This window comes from Oncorhynchus gorbuscha, linkage group LG04 (genome assembly GCF_021184085.1).
Source record: "Oncorhynchus gorbuscha isolate QuinsamMale2020 ecotype Even-year linkage group LG04, OgorEven_v1.0, whole genome shotgun sequence".
Lineage (NCBI taxonomy): Eukaryota > Metazoa > Chordata > Actinopteri > Salmoniformes > Salmonidae > Oncorhynchus > Oncorhynchus gorbuscha.
In genome coordinates this window covers 2,248,032-2,258,013 of record NC_060176.1, presented here as the reverse complement: position 1 = coordinate 2,258,013, position 9,982 = coordinate 2,248,032, and the positions used below count along the sequence as shown (strand labels likewise).

At 42.5% G+C, this 9,982-nt stretch overlaps 1 pseudogene; it reads right to left on the bottom strand.

The window, feature by feature from the left end:
• Positions 1-234: 234 nt before the first annotated feature.
• Positions 235-9,982, bottom strand: part of LOC124033457 — a 27,799-nt pseudogene continuing 18,051 nt past the window's right edge.

The window sequence follows — 9,982 nt, the reverse complement described above, 5'->3', positions numbered from 1 at the left end:
GCGTTGCAGTTCTTGACCCAAACGACTGCGCCTGGCACTTACTACCATACCCCGTTCAAAGGGACTTACTACCATACCCCGTTCAAAGGGACTTACTACCAGACCCCGTTCAAAGGGACTTTTGTCTTGGCCATTCTTGGCCATTCACCCTCTGAATGGCACTCATACACAATCCATGTCTCAATTGTCTTAAGGCTTAAAAATCCTTCTTTAACCTGTCTCCTCCGGGTTCATCTACACTGATTGAAGTGGATTTAACAAGTGACATCAATAAGGGATCATAGCTTTCACCTGGATTCACCTGGTCAGTCTATGTCATGGAAAGAGCAGGTGTTCTTAATGTTTTGTGTACTCAGTGTGTATCATCTGTTGTTCCCCCAAAAGAAGAGTTATACATATAGGCTAGCTACAAGCAGCAATGACCTGGGACCAAGACTTTTGACTCTTCCTCAAATATTTTGCCCTTATTTAAGTCATCAAATTCAGCCACAAAGCCAACTCAGTGTCTAGGGATGTCTATCTGAAAGCAGCAATGGTGGGATTTGAACCTGGGCCGCCATGGGTTGGCATGTACAAGACGAAGGCACTAGCCCATGCAGGCCTCAGGGTTGAGAACTATGGAGGAGTCTGTATGTATGAACTACAGGTTCTGGTCTTGACTCAATCTTTTGCTCTTACACCAATCTCATAATATAGAATAATATCATTTATGCCATTTATCAGACACTTATATCTAAAGCAACTTACTGTCATGCGTGCCAAAAACGCTTTACATATGAATGGTCCCGGATATTGAACCCACTATCATGGCATTGCAAGCACCATGCTCTACCAACTGTGCTACAGAGGACCACTATGTGGGTAGTGGACAAGTGTATATTGAAGGAAAAAGTATACCATATTGAGATGCATAGCCAGCAGGGGGCTCCAACTAGCCTGGGACCAGTCTGTTATCTAACGTCCCAGTCCCACTCTGTGTCAAATACCAAAGATTTACCAGATGTATTGGGTCACAATTTACACCATCCCTCCAAGTTTGGTCTCTGTAGGTCGAACTATAGGTCGAACTCTTAAAATTGGAATAATAATAATAATATGTCAGAATAATAATATCCTTAACAAGAACACTAACTGTAAGTTGCTCTGGATAAGAGTATCTGTTACATGACTAATATATATAATAATAAGAGTTTTCCGGCCCGATTCAGGGTTTGGACCCCTAATTATGCACCACATGTACAATTCCAACGGGGGGCAGCATAGGCACTGGCAGTGTAATTGACCCATCCCAGGCAGTGTAATTGACCCATCCCAGGCAGTGTAATTGACCCATCCCAGGCAGTGTCCGGTCCTTGTGCCCATATATCCCTGAGTCCATATGTCTGTGTTGTGTCATCACTATTTGGGAATGCTAGACAAGACGGAAGAACCTCACTTTCTAACCTTTAACCTTTCCCATCACCTTATCTCTAACCATCACCTTTTCATTTAAACTGATAGCAAATAACTCCTGGATATTGATGAAAGTTTCTTGGTTGTCCCTTGTGGCCATCTCGTGACTGCTGAGAGGGTCGGTCTATGAGTAGAAGGTGAGGACGCTCTTGTGGTTGCCTCTGATCAACATGGTGGGAGGGAGGTTCTTGGTGAGGATGTCCAACCAGGCCATGTAGAGGTGGTCAGAGACTGAGCCTAGACGGGCGATGGGCATACTCCTGCAAAGAGGGAAGTACAGTATTAAACCTAAGTTATCTAAACAGTTGGCTATTAGCAGCAGGGTCACCACTATATGTCCGTGGGTGTCTCAGGGGGATTTCACACATGCGTCTAATACACAGTTGAAACAGGACAGATATAAGCACCAACCAGATGATTATTATTGTTGTTATTATTGTTATATACCTCAGTTAGCTTCATAGTTTTGTGACACATTGGACTATCATATTTCTGTCTTTTTTACAGAGAGATTGATAGATGATGATATGGCTCTTGTTGGTGTCTCTTATGGTCCTTCTGTAGCTCAGTTGGTAGCTCAGTTGGTAGAGCATGGCGCTTGTAATGCCAGGGTAGTGGGTTCGATTCCCGGGACCACCCATACGTAGAATGTATGCACACATGACTGTAAGTCGCTTTGGCATATATTATTATATTATATATATTCTTATAATTAGGGCCTAGAGTTTTTCCTGAATACTTGGTGACCTGACCAGGAAAAACCCTACAGTATATTGTACTTACACTATGATGAGGTTGGCAGCTCGGGAGTTCTCCTGCAGTAGTTCATTCAGCCTGACCTGGAGGTTGGTCTGGAGGAGAGAGGACACAAAGTGGTGGTGGGCCACATGGTTGGTATGACAACCATGTAATGCTTCAGTGAAAACACAGCTGTCTACTTCTGTTGCTACTGCATCATGGGACTGTTGGATTCTATTGTCCAGATGAATACATTACATTCTACTACAAGAAGATAGAGTTGAGCACAGTGCTTGATGTGGACTGAAAAAGGTTCCGGTACTCATTTTGGGTGCAGTTACTGTTTATATTTAGGTGCAGGAGCTCCACAATACTTGGGAGCTAATATTCTATAAGAGTAAAAGGAGCTCAAGCAATGGAACATTTGAGGTAGAAGTAGAAGTTATTGGTCTCTGTGGTGAGCATTGTGCAGTGGTCTGTCTCTACAAGTCTCTATGGTGAGCAGTCACTGGTCTGCCTCTAGACTCCACCTTTTCCTCGAAGGTGTCCAGCTCGGCGTCAGAGATCTTCCAGGGGTTGTCTTTCCTCAGAGCCTCGGCCAGAGTGGTGCTCTTTGACCCCTCGTGAAGACGGAACGGCTCAATCATGTCCTCAAACATCTTCCAGCTGGGGGACGAACACAGACAGGAGTTAGCTGGGTTAATCAGGTATTAGTCACTGATCCTATGACTTCAGATATCAGGAATATTCTGTTTTACCTGTTATCATTGTGCATGTTATCATTCATCTTGGCACAGAATGAAATCGACTACTCTGACACCAGAGATGGAGCAGTTTGAAGCTGAGTTGTCTTTTCTTGTGTAAATACTGAATGAGACAAAGTTCTGCATCTGTTTTATATAGTCATTAACTATCTCACTATAATAGATCCTTTATCCATTTCCTGACTGGTGTTGCTTTCGGCTGACTGCTGATCACATCCCTGACGTGTGGTTGGTCAGCTGAGAGTGACCTCACGGCTACAGTACAGAATGTCTGGAATCTCTCCCACCACAGCATGTGAGCGACAGTGTGTGTGTGTGTGTGAGCAGTCACATCTCCCCAAGTGTGTGTGTGTGTGTGTGTGTGTGTGTGTGTGTGTGTGTGTGTGTGTGTGTGTGTGTGTGTGTGTGTGTGTGTGTGTGTGTGTGTGTGTGTTTATATTACCTGTTAGAGTTGGGGTTTTGGGTGATGTCGTCGATGACGTGGATGTCTGCATATTTGATCCTGAACTTCTCCAGCAGAGACTTCATCCTATAAACACAGACACACACAGAGGCACACACTGATCACCACTGCTATGAGCTGCGATATAACAGGTCTTATTTCCAAAGATGTGCTTGTTTAGCCAGTCTGTTTCTGCTCTCTTGCCAACTCCTTATGGAATTGTAAAGTGTGACATGACCATGGCAGAAAGGGATTAGTAACAAGTACAAACAGATCTGGGACCAGGCTAGTGGTTGTTGATGATTAGACTGTATTATCTTCCTCTATTCATAAATGATTGAAATTGATCATACGTACTCATGTCTGTCCTGCTCGACACGTCCCGGCTGGCCAGCGATGAAGATCCTCATCTTACAGTCCTTGAACTTCTTACGGGTTGTCAGGATGTAGGGCAGCAGTAGGGTTAGACCTGACCCACAGACAGAGAGAGAGAGACAGTGAGAGAGAGAGAGGCCATGAGCGAGAGAGAGACAGTGAGAGAGACAGAGTGTGTGTGAGTGAGAGAGACAGACAATGAGAGAGTGAGAGAGACAGTGAGTGAGAGAGCTAGAGACAGACAGAGAAAGTGAGAGAGACAGAGTGTGTGTGTGTGAGAGAGACAGACAATGAGAGAGTGAGAGAGACAGTGAGTGAGAGAGCTAGAGACAGACAGAGAAAGTGAGAGAGCGATACACAGACAGAGATACAGGCAGAGAAAGAGAGAGTGTGAGGGAGGAAGGTAGGTAGCTATTTCAATCTATAAGCCTATTATGTGAAGATGTTGTGGTCTATAATGAAGAGTGATATAGACATGCTGTGGTCTATATAATGAAGAGTGATATAGACATGCTGTGGTCTATAATGAAGAGTGATGTAGACATGCTGTGGTCTACATAATGAAGAGGGATATAGACATGCTGTGGTCTATATAATGAAGAGTGATGTAGACATGCTGTGGTCTATAATGAAGAGTGATATAGACATGCTGTGGTCTATAATGAAGAGTGATATAGACATGCTGTGGTCTATAATGAAGAGTGATGTAGACATGCTGTGGTTTATAATGAAGAGTGATGTAGACATGCTGTGGTCTATAATGAAGAGTGATATAGACATGCTGTGGTCTATATAATGAAGAGTGATATAGACATGCTGTGGTCTATAATGAAGAGTGATGTAGACATGCTGTGGTCTACATAATGAAGAGTGATATAGACATGCTGTGGTCTATAATGAAGAGTGATGTAGACATGCTGTGGTCTATATAATGAAGAGTGATGTAGACATGCTGTGGTCTATAATGAAGAGTGATATAGACATGCTGTGGTCTATAATGAAGAGTGATATAGACATGCTGTGGTCTATATAATGAAGAGTGATGTAGACATGCTGTGGTCTATAATGAAGAGTGATATAGACATGCTGTGGTCTATAATGAAGAGTGATGTAGACATGCTGTGGTCTATAATGAAGAGTGATATAGACATGCTGTGGTCTATATAATGAAGAGTGATATAGACATGCTGTGGTCTATAATGAAGAGTGATGTAGACATGCTGTGGTCTACATAATGAAGAGGGATATAGACATGCTGTGGTCTATATAATGAAGAGTGATGTAGACATGCTGTGGTCTATAATGAAGAGTGATATAGACATGCTGTGGTCTATAATGAAGAGTGATATAGACATGCTGTGGTCTATAATGAAGAGTGATGTAGACATGCTGTGGTTTATAATGAAGAGTGATGTAGACATGCTGTGGTCTATAATGAAGAGTGATATAGACATGCTGTGGTCTATATAATGAAGAGTGATATAGACATGCTGTGGTCTATAATGAAGAGTGATATAGACATGCTGTGGTCTATATAATGAAGAGTGATATAGACATGCTGTGGTCTATAATGAAGAGTGATAATGAAGAGTGATATAGACATGCTGTGGTCTATAATGAAGAGTGATGTAGACATGCTGTGGTCTATAATGAAGAGTGATATAGACATGCTGTGGTCTATAATGAAGAGTGATATAGACATGCTGTGGTCTATAATAACATGCTGTGGTCTATATAATGAAGAGTGATGTAGACATGCTGTGGTCTATAATGAAGAGTGATATAGACATGCTGTGGTCTATAATGAAGAGTGATATAGACATGCTGTGGTCTATATAATGAAGAGTGATGTAGACATGCTGTGGTCTATAATGAAGAGTGATATAGACATGCTGTGGTCTATAATGAAGAGTGATGTAGACATGCTGTGGTCTATAATGAAGAGTGATATAGAAGTCTATAATGAAGAGAGTGATATAGACATGCTGTGGTCTATAATGAAGAGTGATATAGACATGCTGTGGTCTATAATAAAGAGAGTGATATAGACATGCTGTGGTCTATAATAAAGAGAGTGATATAGACATGCTGTGGTCTATAATAAAGAGAGTGATATAGACATGCTGTGGTCTATAATGAAGAGAGTGATATAGACATGCTGTGGTCTATAATGAAGAGTGATATAGACATGCTGTGGTCTATAATAAAGAGTGATATAGACATGCTGTGGTCTATAATAAAGAGAGTGATATAGACATGCTGTGGTCTATATAATGAAGAGTGATGTAGACATGCTGTGGTCTATAATGAAGAGTGATATAGACATGCTGTGGTCTATATAATGAAGAGTGATATAGACATGCTGTGGTCTATAATGAAGAGTGATGTAGACATGCTGTGGTCTATATAATGAAGAGTGATATAGACATGCTGTGGTCTATAATGAAGAGTGATATAGACATGCTGGGGTCTATAATGAAGAGTGATATAGACATGCTGTGGTCTATAATGAAGAGTGATATAGACATGCTGTGGTCTATAATGAAGAGTGATATAGACATGCTGTGGTCTATAATGAAGAGTGATATAGACATGCTGGGGTCTATAATGATGAGTGATATAGACATGCTGTGGTCTATAATGAAGAGTGATATAGACATGCTGTGGTCTATAATGAAGAGTGATATAGACATGCTGGGGTCTATAATGAAGAGTGATATAGACATGCTGTGACCTATATAATGAAGAGTGATATAGACATGCTGTGGTCTATAATGAAGAGTGATATAGACATGCTGTGGTCTATAATGAAGAGTGATATAGACATGCTGTGGTCTATAATGAAGAGTGATATAGACATGCTGGGGTCTATAATGAAGAGTGATATAGACATGCTGTGGTCTATAATGTGTCACCGTTGTGTGATGTTTATAGAGAGGTCGCCTACCTCCGTCATCAAACATCCACCAGACATCGACGGTTCCTTTGCCCTGTTTCCTCTGGAACTGAGTGCTGGTGGACACCAGCCTTTCATTCACCACGACTACCTGGGGAGACTGGGGGGTCGTCACTGATGCTGGGGGAGAGAAAAGGAAATAGAACACATTAGCAATGTGTTTAATAATACAGTAATAGTCATTTACAACCAAGTATGCTCAGTTCCTATGATAATTCTCTCTCTCTCTCTCTCTCTCTCTCTCTCTCTCTCTCTCTCTCTCTCTCTCTCTCTCTCTCTCTCTCTCTCTCTCTCTCTCTCTCTCTCTCTCTCTCTCTCTCTCCCCCCAAGGTTGAGTGAGTGAGTGATCTGGTACCTCTGGAGGTGAGGTCTTGTGTAGATAAGTTCCGTGACTTCCTGAAGATGGATTTCCCCTTATTCTCCTCAGCCAGCTCTTCTTTCTCCAGATCCTTCTGCTCCTGGGCTTCTCTCTCCATCTCCTCTGGGGGGCGGTAGAGAGACACGTTACAACAGGGTTCTACTCATCATTACATCATTAGTGTACATCGTAGCCATAGCAAAACGTTTTGCGATGGAAGACCAAAATGAAGTTTAGCTCGTCCCTCCCTGTTCAGTCCATTTTCCCCTGGGTTGTCCCTAGTGAATACAACCGATCACATTAGACCACTGTGTCTCAAACCTCTCCTGGGTTGTCCCTAGTGAATATGACCAATCACATTAGACCACTGTGTCTCAAACCTCTCCTGGGTTGTCCCTAGTGAATACAACCCATCACATTAGACCACTGTGTCTCAAACCTCTCCTGGGTTGTCCCTAGTGAATACAACCAATCACATTAGACCACTGTGTCTCAAACCTCTCCTGGGGGACCACCACAGAGTTTAAAAAATATATATAATATAATTAGAATTCATTTAACCTTTATTTAACTAGGCAAGTCAGTTAAGAACAAATTCTTATTTATAATGATGGCCTACACCGGCAAAACCCAGGTAATGCTGGGCCAACTGTGCGCCGCCCTATGGGAATCCCAATCACGGCCGGTTGTGATACAGCCTGGATTTGATCCCGGGTGTCTGTAATGACACCTCAAACACTGCGATGCAGTGCCTTAGACCGCTGCACCACTTGGTAGCCCACATGTTTGCTTTAACCCTGCACTAACACATCCATCAACTAATCTACTAATCATCGAGCCCTGGAGTGGTTGAATAAGGTGTGTTAGTGCTGGGCTGGAACTAAAGCCAGGAAACCCTGTATCTCTCCAGGGCAGGAGTAACTACTAGATTAGTGTATCTATGACTCCTAGGAGTGTCTCAAATTGCACTCTATTGCCTATATAGTGCACTACTTCTGACTAGGGCCCATAGCCCTGCAGTGGCTCTGTTGGTAACAGTTTATTCAGTAGATGTTATTGTTAGGAGCTGATTAGATGTGACCTTCATCTACTGCCTCTGATCTATGGACCAAAGAGCTCTCCTTATCAACTCAATCAATGTTGTCAATGTTATCAATAGTCATTGTATGATTGGGGTTGTTATATGGAAACAGCCACACAACAAACCATGAGGATATGACTTGTGGTGTTTTTCTGACAAAGTGGGTGTACTTTAACCAGTACTATATCTATACAACAGCTCTATTTACATCACAGGCCCCGAGGCTGGAGTATTCTGACTGCTTCTGTTTTATACATTGGTGTGTGTGTGTGTGTGTGTGTGTGTGTGTGTGTGTGTGTGTGTGTGTGTGTGTGTGTGTGTGTGTGTGTGTGTGTGTGTGTGTGTGTGTGTGTGTGTGTGTGTGTGTGTGTGTGTGTGTGTGTGTGTGTGTGTGTGTGTGTGTGTGTGTGTGTGTGCGTGTGTGTGTGTGTGTGCGTGTACTCACCCTGAGCCTTTATGATGTGTGAGATGTCCAGTCCCTGGTTCATCCTTAGTACCACGGTTCCGTACTCAAAGTCAAATGCATCGCTAAAAACACACACCCGGCACAGGACATACACTTTAATAACACACAGTTAGCACTTATCTTGCTTATTTTGTGTGTTCTTCCTAACCTTCCTAACATTGAGTTGCACCCTCCTCCCCCCTTTGCCCTCAGAACAGCCTCAATTCATCGGGGCATGGACTCTACAAGATGTCAAAAGCGTTCCACTGGGATGGTGGCCCATGTCGACTCCAATGCTTCCCACAGTTGTGTCAAGTTGGCTGGATTTCCTTTGGTTGGTGGACCATTCTTGATACACATAGGAAATGGTTGAGTGTGAAAAGCCCAGCAGCGTTGCAGTTCTTGACACAAACCAGTTGGTCTGGCACCTACCACCATACTCTGTTTAAAGGTAAATGTTTTGTCTCGGCCATTCTACCTCTGAATGCCACACATATACAATCCATGTCTCAATTGTCGCAATGCTTAAAAATCCTTCTTTAACCCGTCTCCTCTTCATTGTCACTGATTGAAGTGGATTTAAAAGGTGACATCAATAAGAGATCATAGCTTTCACCTGGAATCAGCTGGTCAGTCTGTCATGGAAAGAGCAGGTGTTCCACTCAGTGTATGAGTGTGACTTACTGCAGTACTCCTACATAGCTCTGTACGCCAGCTGTGTCTGCTGTCCTCCAGTCCTTCTTGAAGCCCATCATCAGAATGTTGGGTTTCAGACGACCCAGACCTGATGCCTAGGACAGAGAATGACAACAGGTTATACCACACAGGCTGATCCTGAAAGACTTACACTACCTGCATTCAAGCAGACCTGGGACAAAAACATGGAAAACACTTTATAGTTTTCCTGCCTGGTACAATAAAACCAATGGAATCATCTCCAAACTGCAAACTTCACCAACCCTGCATGCTGGTCAACTTAAATCAAGGTCGCGTTTGGAAGTATTTGACATGATATGTATTTGACTCAAGACCGCATTCCACTCAGAAAGGTTTGAAATCTTCTTCCATAAAAATGAAGTGTTTCCACTTTCTAGCAAAAATAGTATTTTATTAATGAAAAGTACATTCCAAAACACAGAAGTTGAGAATAGCCTAGTAAACAATACTAAAAAGTTCTTAGTTTCACAGCATGATTAATTAACCTCCCCTGATCTCTGAAGAGGTACACTGCCTTCGGAAATTATTCAGACCCCTCGACTTTTTCCACATTTTGTTACGTTACAGCCTTATTCTAAAATGGATTAAATAAATAAAAAATCCTCAGCAATCTACAGAGAATTCCCCATAATGACAGAGCGAAAACAGGTTTTC